Here is a 12,681-nt window from a genome sequence, read left to right as displayed (position 1 = left end):
CAAGAGATATTTAGGTTGTAAGAGGAGACTGTTAACTGAAAATGAACAGAAAATGACACGCTGTACTCCTCCATTATTATGCTATTATATCATATCTCATTTCTGTATTTCCTTCCAGTCATCACATACATGAACCAGAGTGTGATTTAATTTGGCAGTTCCTCTCGTGAAATCGTACTAACAGCTTTTATCATACAAATTATAAATAATAAATGTCTGGTACAACTTAAGAAACAAAACACGTCACATTGCCACAGTAACTATTCTTTAGAATATCCTTTCAGTCTTATATATCACGTATCAATTAACCAAATTCAGATCAGCTCACGCGGAAAAACAATTCTACTCGATCCTCGAAGGATAGCCAAAACGAGAACTTGGGCTACGACTAGAAATTTCTTCGAGTCAACCACTTTCCGTCAAGGAATTTCGATATCTGATTCCGACTTGAAGGAAATTCTCGGAGTGACTTGAGATAAAATCCGGTTAGCGGAATATACACCTGTATTGGTTTCTTTTGTTCCCGAGTCACTTGACGAAATTCCGTCCAGTGACTATGAGACGAATTAATAATTACTTCGTATACAAATTTAGCTGGGTATTCGATTAACTTCGAGGACATATTTCACATTACTTTGAGCAAGATAATAAATATCATCTTACACAGTATTTGTGAATAATAATAATATCTTTTTATTTTACATTAAAATAAACCAGATTTTTCTGTTCACTTATAATATTTCATAACTTTATGACAGGTTACGGCAATAATTTCTTTCTGTTTTATAATTTCTTCCAAATAAAGTATCTAAACAATAGCAACAAAATCACCAGTAATACATGTATCTTCACGTACTTTATTATGTTTGTACAAAAAATATACTGAAATTATAGTATGAAAATACAAAGTCATTTTGATCCAATAATGTCCGCCAGTAAGTTAAAATACGTAAACAAATCAAGTGACATTCACTCTAATAAATAAACGATCATCGTTCGATCAAAAACTATCAAATCCGTTACGTTAATAGATAAAATGAATTAATTTAACAATTTAACATCAAAGGAATTAGACAGTTAACTATCTTCTATTAAGCCCATACTACTGTCAGCAAATTTGTTATTCCTTCTCCTTTAGATTTAGTCGGCACTTATTTCAATTTAATAGTTTATAAACATGTGGAAATAATTGCTATTCTTTATTAGGGAAAAAGCCTCTATAAAACATTGTATATGTGGCACCAGTTCACATCCCGTGTAATTGACTGGATTTTCAATTTTTGTGTTTGGAGATAACGTTATATTAACATGACGTTTTGTGAACATCTAGCTTTTCTCAAGAAGACCCCATGGGCCCCTTGGTGCATTATTTCATGTACAATCATGCGCCTGGGTAGAACCGCCATCGTTTCGTATGCCAGATGGGCCTCTTCTCATGGTAGAACGAGGTTTCAAGCTCACAGCGGTTAGAGCCAAGTGATTCAGTTTCAGTGAACTTTACCACTCGGCCTTTGAGGTCAGTTACATTGTTGTACTCATATAAACTTGACTTTTTCTCCTGATGCCAAGTAACAAGTGTCAATTACAAGTGTCTGAAGATATCAATTTCCTAAAATTAGGAAACAAAAAATAGTCAACCTCTCTACAACAGTACCAACTGCCTGTTTTCTCGAGCAAAATTGCTGAGGCAGTAGAAAAAAATACTGAGAGACTGGTCTGAACAAAATGAAAATATCTGCGTTTGTAGGTAGATGGTTTCTGTTCAAAGCTGTTGTTTTGTTTACAGATTGAGTTATTAACATACTTAATTGAGAATAATACAAGAAAGTATTTAATATAATTATGCGTTCATATTTTGAACAGGAATCTTCTTGTTATGTCATAGCTAAAGTGATGATATATTTTATGTTTCTCTAAATATACTTACGCTATAAACCATGTTGTTAAAAGCTTAAGAACGTGAAGGGAATAAGCGCTGACGTAGTTATATTGTTTAACAAGAACATTATGATGTAAATAAAGTGCTTTTTATTTCGAATAAAAGCCAACAAATTATCAGCAAATAAATAGCTGTTAACAGAATAAATGTTTTTTACGCGTTTCCGTATTTTTCGTAACTTAGGTTTCAAGAATCTGACGGTTTACTGTCATGCCAGCTTGCCTCAGCGAGACGTTATAACGTTACAACGAAAACTAGCTTAAACAGGAAGTGCATGGCTTCCAGCTTATCATTTCATAAAACTATGAATGCAGGCGAAATACAAATGAATATCAAAGGCGATTGCTGCTCAATGTTATCATAATAGATAATATTAAGAGGAATCGTAAACAACTCTACAATTTATATAACACAGCTTGCTCCGATATTCGCTGCTGCTACCATTGGTTGTGCCGGTGTAATGAAGTATTTCGACCCCATAGATAATGACCCCCCGGTCATTATTCTATTGAAAAAGTGACCCCGGTCAATTATTATGACTCCAGATCATAGTACTATGATCCCCCACGTGAAAATAAACTGAACCTCACGAAGAATGTTGACTCCCATAAAAAAACGACCCCGGTCATTGGTCAAATTTAGTGATAACTCCTGTATCTAAGGCCTAAATTGCTGCATTTTATGCCCCCACTCGGGGGAGGGGGGGGGATATAGATTTGCTTGTCCGTCCGTCCGTCCGTCCGTTTGACCATTAGCCCCAGATACCATCACTTGACACAGAAATCAGAGCATTCCGCAACGGGAAAAAGGGATTCTATTTCTAGACGCTGTATTGTGTATACATTTTTTTCAGGAAAATAACAATTCACAATACGTTCACAAAACACACCAGTGTCAATAATCCTGCAAACTTCGTATGAAGTAATTCTTCAGAAGAAACTGCACAAGAAACTGCTAGCATAGAACTTAGTATTAATAGAAGTTGCAATACTTAGCATGGCAGTTAAGTACGGTAGCGGCAACAATAGAAGTAGTAGTAGTAGTGTAGTAGTAGTAGTAGTAGTAGTTGGCAGTGGTATGGCAGCAGCAGAGGAATAAGTGACAGCAACAACAGCAGCAGGAGAAGAAGAGGTAGATGTACAGACTGTATTAGTGGAAGCAGGTATAGTAGTATCAGTAGTAGCATTGTAGTAGTGGTAGTAAAGTAGTAGTAGTAGTAGTAGAAGAAGAAGAAGAAGTACATGTAGTAATAGCAATAGAAGTAGCGGCACAAGTAGTAGTAGTACAGTCAAAATGTTAACTATTTGCAATGGAGGGTATTAGAGTTGTAGATCTAGTAAAATTGTCCGTTAGGTTTGGTGGGGATCACTTTTTAATAGATATTATCGTCGAAAGTCTTTTTAGGAGCCGGTGTTTTACACGGAAAGAGTAACTTTTTTAAATAGAATAATGTCCGGAAATCGATATTGTATGAGAGTTCGAATGTAGTAATTTCGGCAGTGAGTATTTTACATGGAAGGAGTCACTTTTTCTACAGAATAATAACCGGGGTCGTTATTCTATGAGATTCGAAGGGAGTCATCTTTAGGGAGTCAGTATTTTACTTGGAGGGGTCAGTTTTTCTATAGAATAATGACCGGGGGTCGTTATTCTATAGAGTTTTCAAAGGGAGTCAGTTTTTTATAAGGGAGTCAATATTTTACAGGAAAGGAGTCACATTTTCTATAGAATAATGACCGGGGGATCGTTATTCTATGGGGGTCGAAATACTTCATTACACCGGATAAACCCTAATGTCAGTCAGAGTGTTTTATTCTAAAGAATATGAAATAACGAAAAAAGTAACAATTCAAAGTAGATCACATGACAGTGAACAATTTTGGATTAAGTCTTTATGACTGACGATGGTTTGCATTCAGAACAAACGATGCTTTCCTATATTTAGATGCGTCATTGTTTTCGTATTTGTAAGGAAGACAACTATTCTGCTATCACTGAAATGCATTTTACAATAAGAAATTGTCGCAATACACAAAATAAAGTGAATGATCTGTGCATGTAAATGCGTTGAGACAACGATGCTATTTTGATACTGAAAGCTCTCTTTACCATTTAATTGATTAAATCGATTAAAAGCATCATCCTTTCCCTGTGTTTTAACAGATCTAACTCAATAATGTTTACTTTCGCAAAGAGCATTGTTTTTACAAGACCTCATGTTGTGTTAACAAATTGTGCATGGAATGTTTCACAGTTTGTCATTTTTTCATCATTTTTATTTTATTGGAAGAGTCTGCTATAAATCAGTCTAGCGCTTTAATTATTTTTTATAGCCTTGCAAGACTGTGTCTCATTGTGTTTCTCAATGTGTTTGTTTGTTCCCATTGTCTTTTTGTTTTACCTTTTCTTGTTGTTTCGCGCATATCCATACATATATTGCTGTTGGGCTTTGTTGCTCTTGACTGTTCCTTTATGATCGTTGTCCTTTTTTTATATTGACGAATTTGTATATTTATATGCAAACGACCAAATGAAATACGGTATCTTTCTCCACAATGTATATGAGTCTTTTGCAATTTAATAATTCCTTAATGTAGTCCATTTGCATCATTTAAATTGTGTTTCGGTTAAATCAAGTTGAGAAAACATGTAAGAGGTTGATAAGTTCTGTCCACAAAAATGCTACAAGTACATTTACTTATCAAAACATTTTCTGAACTCAAAAGTACAGTTTAGGTAGTTGCAAAGAAATTAAATAAACTATTTGTTTTACTCATTGTTGCATTGATATGTTTCTAAAAGACATCATCACAAACGTGGGAAGAAATAACTCTTAAACATATGCAGCGAATGTTATGTAAAAAAATAATTAGAATTCCACTAGCAAAACGGAAATTATTATTTTTTATTCAAAACCATATTCCTAGCGGCAAATTTAATGACTAAATTCGAATTCATTTCAAACGCAGGGCATACCTTCATGCATTTATCTTTACTGTAATTTCTCTTACAACTGAGTTTGATACTATTTCCGTTAGATATACACGAGAAGCTTGTGTGTTTCGTTCATCAGTAAAGTTTTTACTTTTGCAGTCTGCAGAGAGACGCCAAATGTTACGAAATGGTAGCTTCATTGTATGTTTTTCTTCTCTAGACTGCTATTGAACATATTGCTTACTGGGAAAATGTTTAGAATAATTCATAATGAAATATAATGGAAGTGAAAAAAAAAAAACATTGCAAAAATGTTATCTGATTCTTTTTTTATTTTCTCATTCACAGAATGGTATCCCACAATAATACAGTAATGGAAGCAGACAATAATGAAATAGTGAAAGAAAACCCGTGTGTTGATGTATAAAATTCAATTACTGCCCATATTTCAATTCACAATTTTGATATATAATATGAACTTAAGAATATCCACATACGAAACTTGTGTTGTTTTTTTATCAGCAGATTGACAGTTTACATTCTTCTCTTAGACGCAAAATGTTTTTACTTTTAGTGATAGTGTAAATACCATGATATCTCTAGATTAGTGTAAATCAATGTAAATGTAGATATTTAGCGGTCTGTGCAATAGCCCTCAGTCCCAAAGCATCGACTTTAGCGAATATATACAACTACTTGAAATATGCTCGTGCAAAAAGTAAATGCAAGTACTGGAGGACTTTTCACAGCCATCACATAACACGTTGTGATAGTTATTAAAATAAACGAGAGGATCTTTTGGAAGCAAAGAACGTAAACCCAAAAATGTTATCTTTAAGTAAACATATATTAATGTACACAAATGTAACACGTTAATACTATTGAATGAACGTTGTCAATGCTGGCTATGATGTCTGATGTTTATATCAAAGTAGTATGTCAATCAGCATATGTGTTTAGAGGATAACATACTATCGTTTTCTAAAACTGTTGCATTATAAACCTAGAAATGCTTCAGTTTATTTCTACAATAGATTTACGTCATTTAGTTTTAATCTGAAAAAATGTAGCCAGACAGGAAGTGAAAATGTGTTTTTTCTATGACCTTATAAACAATGTGCATTATTATTTCTTTGTTAAGGTATAGGTCCATGTATCGGAGAAAAAAGTTTGAACGTCATCAAATCATAGAAAGAAAGCATTGTTTTACATGAAAATTAAACAGCGTATAAAACATCTATATTATTCTACAAAACCATTGTCAGTTTACTGATATATGTATTAAATTCCGGAAAGGGACTGCATGAAGGGGCCACACTTCTGGACAGTTCAGCGCCTTTAAAAACTCACCATTTTTTAAAAGCTGTTACATGTCTTCGTTTTGATGCATTTGCAACATCGTGCGAGTGTTCAAACTTTACATAACTAGGTAAAACATCGTTTTTGACAATTGTTTACACTTATTTCTTTACAAATGGCATTCGTATTTAAAGGGGGACAACTCACTTAGACTATTTTAAGTATCCAACTCTGTGGGAAAGAACAGTAAAACATGTATTAGACAGATAAGTTGTGTGTCAAGATGCTGTTCATTTACTAAAAAAATCTGTTGTTTTGTGATATACTGCTAAACCTTAAAGAACATGCGAACACTGTATTTAATTAATGAGACATGAAATACATACTACCATTTGATTTTTCAAATAAATGCGTATTTCAATGTATATCTTTCACCAGCCTAACGAAATAAAACTCGCATGTTTATTTACTTTTACTCATGATTTCCGTTTTCTTACGCTGACTGTCAGTTATACGAACAAAGTAGGCGTTCATGCCAGAAAATGGTAGTATTGTGTTCGACTGACAAGACTATGGCTTTTAGTTAAAGAAACTGTTAAATCTTGAAGAACATCTTTTGGAAGTATAGAATGCGACCAAGCAATATAATAGCATACTCAGTTTGAATGAGTCTGCTCTTGAGAGAAATAAATTGCGCAATTCACACCTTCTCACATTATATTTTCAATAATTGAATTTACTTTATGATACCAAAGGAACAGAGAGTACAATAACACCGACGAGATAGATACTAGTAAATGCAACGGTCTGTATGAGTACTCATTCAAAAGATAATATTGTAATTTTGTGAGGAAATAATGTCTCAGATATCCAGTGTATCGTCAGGTTTTAACATTACCTCAAAGTGATGTAATAAGTGAATCTTAAGTATTTGCTCTTATGTTTACATGGATCTTACGTCTTAATGTATAGCCTGCGGGCATTTATTTAAGCAAAGACTTTTGATGGATGTTTTAGTGACTTTGTATTCAAAAAGATTCTAAGTAATAAGGCCAATAAATGGTGATAACACAATAACACTTGACACAAAGTCAAAATACATTTAATTTGACTGAAGTACAAAGAATATTCCGCGATCACAATAGTCAAAGGATACTCTAGATCAAAATGCAATATTATTGAAACACTGCTGTATATAATACTTTTCCTACGTGGAAAGATGTGTGTTAATCAATTCCATTTTCAACGGAAATCAAGCGTAAACACATTTACTTTTTATTATAACATGCGGAGAAAAATGCGTTCGGCATTAATTTGCCTAGAAACGTACTTTTGATATGAACGATTAAATAAAAAGTATGTTTGTTTATTATAGTGTCAGCCCTACAGAAAGGGCAAGCCGTGGCTTATGAGACAACTACATACATTGAACAGCATAACTTCACGATTTTGTTTTAATGTCAGACACCAGGCAGGCAGGCATGCAGGCAATCGGTAACCATTTTTAACTAGCTGGCAAGTCCCGCCTCGACCTCCCAATTGCGGGGCAGGTGCCTTATCCATTAAATAATAATAATATAATGCTAATATGCAACATTGTCGTTATACGGGCAAATCTTTGTAGAAATTGATTTAGAGCACTCACTGCAATAACAATGTGCCCGCGCGGTTAGCTCAGTAGGTAGAGCGTTGGTCTACGGATCTCGGGGTTGTGAGTCCGATCCTCGGGCTGGGCGTATGTTCTCCGTGACTATTTTATAAACGACATTGTGTCTGAAATCATTAGTCCTCCACATCTGATTCATGTGGGGAAGTTGGTAGTTACTTGCGGAGAACAGGTTTGTACTGGTACAGCCTCCAGGAACACTGGTTAGGTTAACTGCCCGTCGTTACATGACTGAAATACTGTTGAAAAACGGCGTTAAACCCAAAACAAACAAACAAAAAACAAAGCAATTACAATGTAGATTTCTTTTTCTTTCTCACGTTTTAATGTAACTATTTAATCAATCTCAAAAACGGTAGTCAAGAATCGGCTTGTGCACATGCAAGTATAAGTCTTCCGCAAAGACTCCCGATGGTGCTTCACACCGTTTGAGGTCCATTAAAGTATTGAAATCCTTTGGTGTGATTACTTTTCAGTGATTTAGCATAATGGCCAATTGAACTTGATGTGAAAGTTAATCAATTCTGTGTGTTTCTTGCTTTTGCTATTCCACCTTTTATCAAGCATATAGTTATTCAAATCTATTACAAGCACTATGTTATAAAAAAAGGGTAGTGGAAAAAAAACACTTTTAAAGAAAGTTGCTTGGGAAATTCGAGGATTTCTGGATTAAGGCCTAGTGATTTTTAAATGCAGTATCAGTCAGCTTATTTATCTCAACCCTGCCTAATGTTATAAATCATAACGTTGTGAAGAATAATTACGAGCTAATGGAGGAAATTCATTTCAAAGTGAACTGGTGTTAAAATACTTTGCAACAGGTTAGAAGGTTTCTGGTAAAATGATTATGATGTAAAACGTGTTTTGCTGGTTGCAGACAAGCAGGATCAGTGAAACGCATCGTATAATTAGAAAGTAATCGACAGTTCTTCATACATTTACAAGAGTGCTTAGTAAGAGAATATATAAGAAATGAAGCAAGAAAGAGATGAATCTGACAGTTTTAATGTAATCAAACATATTATTACGTCATAGGAATGAGACAAGGCAGATTAAAGGTACGCCATTGTTGTTTTACCTATCAATTAAATGAATCCCGATCCTGCTTACTAAGGGGAAACCTTACAGATAAGAACGAGCTATCTCAGGGGTTTTCTCAAAAGTATTTTCCCATCGGTATAACTTGTATTAGATCAGTCATTTTTGTAGAGATAATTTTACTGTGTGTTCATCACCAAGCCATAGATAAATCATTTGTTTTTTGCTAAGTTTTGAGTCACAACGACACATTTTAGATCAAATACAACCTTCCTGTCCAAATAAATATGAATGAAGACAAAGTGCCCATTCGGAACCAGCGACAATGTTGGCATAACAGCCGACATGCTGCATGTCAGCTGGATGACATCTCCTTATCGCGACCAAAGAAGGAAACAACCCTGTGGCGGCCGAAAACAGTCTCCACGTACTCTGATTCAGTGTTGTTATACTTTCTGGTCCTTTGGGGTCATGGAGTCCATTCCGTATCTATGTAATAGAATTCCGCTTAAGCCGGTGCTAGGGGACCTGACAGGTGTTCCACTTTCCATTACCTCTCATGAACAGACTCAATCAAACAAGTCTGCTATTATTTTGCTTTGTTACATTCTATGCTTCCAAACGGATCTTTTGACAGATTTTATTTCCAATAATAGACAAAGTAAGGTCACGGAGTTGACATGGTAACTAAAATAATGATATTTGATAATATAGAAATGACGTGAAATTAAGCAAAACAATGCAAGAGTAACGTTATGGACGGAATACCATAAATGTATCACCTGTCACCTACTAAATCAATGTTTTCTTAAGGGTAATGTTTGAAGGATCCGTTTTTTAAAATTTTATTAAAGCGCCCATATTAAAGCGCCCAATGTGCTACATGTTGTCCTATTTGTAGTAGTACTGCGTGCAGTTATTGATAACCGAATATACGTTGGCGATTTGAGTTAATATCCTGTTGAAAGTTCTGTCATATCTTTCATCTTTCGCCGCTTGGTGTCATCATTCTGTCCTGTTACCTTAAAAGATTAGTCGTGACCATACCTGTTTCAGCACATAGTACTGTTTAAACAAGACTGGCCGAGTTGAAGTGTCTGCTGCGGATCAGTTTGAGATTTTAATTAAATTTTGCCATCGTTCATATTACTGTTTGGTCTACTGTTTATTCAACCACATCTATTAAATCGGAAAGACACAGTAATTTTCATTTGTATAATTCTAGTCATTTTTAGCGTTTGTAAGAAGATTTATAATTTTCGTATGCATCAGCACTTTAAAAGAATGTGCTTATCAAGGCGTTCGTTTGGTTAACGTTTCTTACATGGACATGTTCTCTTGTTTTGTCTTTGAAATTTCCTTTAATAAATCTTGGTAAACGTCATTACCAACATATAAAACGACACTATTTTGGGCACAGTAATAAACACTTACATAATCACTGTAAGTATTTTGATAATACAAACTGAAATATATCATTCTCCTATTGTGCTTCTTTAAATTGGCAAACTATGCGAAAAACAGTTAAATATTGCCATGTCGCTCTCCGTACCTTTTACTATGACAATTTAATATGCATCCGTTAGGTTCGTCATAATTGCAATTACATTTTCCTTGTAAAACATGTTGTTGCTTAAGACATCTAATCTTTTAAAGGTAATTTCATCATAACTTTCAACGCCATGATTTTTTAGCCAGTCTCGGTGTAGGAAAATGAATGAATAAACCATAACATTGGTAAAATCTCTTTTTTCACTATTTTCAATCATACAGGTAACTTTTTTTTTTTGCAATCTAACATTTTTAAAATTTGTTGAAAGTTATTAAATAAAACCCTTTCTGGTCAAAGTCAAGTAGCTTTTTGGCAATGTGATAGTATTGTTAATGTTTTGGCAAAAGATTATGTAAGTAGCAATCTCGTAAAAACATAAATAATTAAATTATACAAGATTGTCATTGTGTTTAAATATTAATGAAGTACAAAGATTCATTAATAAACTGTTTCTGTAATGCTTCGAGTACGTTTTGCACGATAGGGGTTTAGACTTTTTGTAGACATAATTATGTACAAAACATTTTTGAAGCCATTTCGTGCGAATAGAAATCGCGAGAGAGAACCATCAACAAAGCGTATGACCATTGTAGATGCGATTTAATGAGACACACGAAATCAAGCTGATGACGTTTTAAAATGCTTGCCTACGGATTTCAGTGATACAGTCGCAGATGGGAAAGGTTTTAACTGTATTATTTCTTTAGACTTAACTAAAAGATAAAATTACTTTATACCAATTAATTATGTTTTTTAATTTGTTCATTTACTGTTACTTACATATAAAAGTACTAACAAAACAAGACGGATACAAATGAGGCGAGTCTTTATCGTAATTACCTGTAGGAATAATGGGAAATTATCCACACTTTTCAGCAAGAATATCATCGAGTTTACATATTTCGTCAAAGTGAGATAATGAAAGAGTAATGTAATTAAAAGAAGCAACAGCTAAGTATTTTTTCAGGTGTAAAGACTTTTCCGTTGTTTCTTCAAAGTAGATGTTTGATCTGGTCATTAGCTAATATTATGACATATAGCCTCTGGACGCTGACATCAGAAAATATTATGTTTGCCTCGTTCAGTAACTCTGCTTTTTGTTAGCTTGTGTGTTATATGTTTGGATAATTGCAGTTACTATCTTATCGTCTAAATTCGTAATTGGGATTTTCCAAAATATATCTTATTAACAAAATCATACATACGGAACAGAACCTCACACGATATTGGCTGTATAAATTGTTTTGATGTACCAGCAAACCCGATATTTTACACGGGACACTATCATTATAACGAACGTTTAATAGTCATGTTTTGATAACTTTTATTCAAAATTTACGTCACAATTACCGGTTATATAGACCGATTACACAAAAACAGATCCATTTGTATAGCACAAAAACTATTTCAAAAAAATTCTATTGCGCTTCACACAGTCATAGGTTATTTACAAATTCCATTCTATAACAAAACAAAACAAATTTAAGCAGTTCAACCATAAAACATTCTAATCAGTGAGGCAGAAGGTGAAGTATGTCTAAGGTCACTGGGAAGATTGTTCCACCATTTTGGTCCAACAACAGCAACGGAGTCTCGTTGTTGTTTTTGGGATAGTAAACTAAATGTCATTTGAAGGACTTAGTCTGTATTTTCCTTAAACACGCTTTAACAAAACACCCAAATAAGATGGAGCTTTTCCTTGCACAGCACGAAATACATACAAAATTTTTAACATAATTCTAGCCCTTACAGGCAGCCAATGATGAGATTGTAGAATTTCTGTTGTAGGATGACCATCACGAGCATTGGTAACAGTTCTGGCTGTTTTTTTTTTTTTGTAACTCTCTGAAATCTGTTGATCTGATAGGCAGGGATATCGGTGAAAAGGCCATTGCAAAAGTCAAGATGAGAATGAATAAGTCCATGCACCATGATCTCAATGGACCTTTGTGACAAATATTTACGAATGTCTTTCAGATTTCTTAGCTGGACATGCGCAGTTTGACATTTCTTTCTTATATGCATATCGACATTAATAGAACAGTCCATATATACACATAGATCTCTTACATGATCAACACACTTCACTGTACATCCACCAACATTCACACTTGAGATGTTCACTTTTGCTAATTGATGCTTAGTTCCATATATGATGATCTCAGTTTCAGTTTAAACTTGAATTTTGTCAGCCACAAGATAACATCATTAAGACATTTATTTAGTTGTTGAAGAACGCTTGTCTCATTCTGC

The 12,681-nt window shown here is 34.1% G+C and overlaps 1 protein-coding gene across 1 annotated transcript in view; it reads left to right on the top strand.

Annotated features, from left to right (window-relative positions):
- Window positions 1-12,681, top strand: part of LOC123549917 (inositol 1,4,5-trisphosphate receptor type 3-like) — a 277,938-nt gene that overhangs the window by 110 nt on the left and 265,147 nt on the right. The gene's annotated exons all lie outside the window — the stretch shown is intronic.

Source organism: Mercenaria mercenaria, chromosome 6 (assembly GCF_021730395.1).
Source record: "Mercenaria mercenaria strain notata chromosome 6, MADL_Memer_1, whole genome shotgun sequence".
Lineage (NCBI taxonomy): Eukaryota > Metazoa > Mollusca > Bivalvia > Venerida > Veneridae > Mercenaria > Mercenaria mercenaria.
The sequence above is the reverse complement of the archived record's forward strand: the minus strand, read 5'-3'. Positions and strand labels throughout refer to the sequence as shown.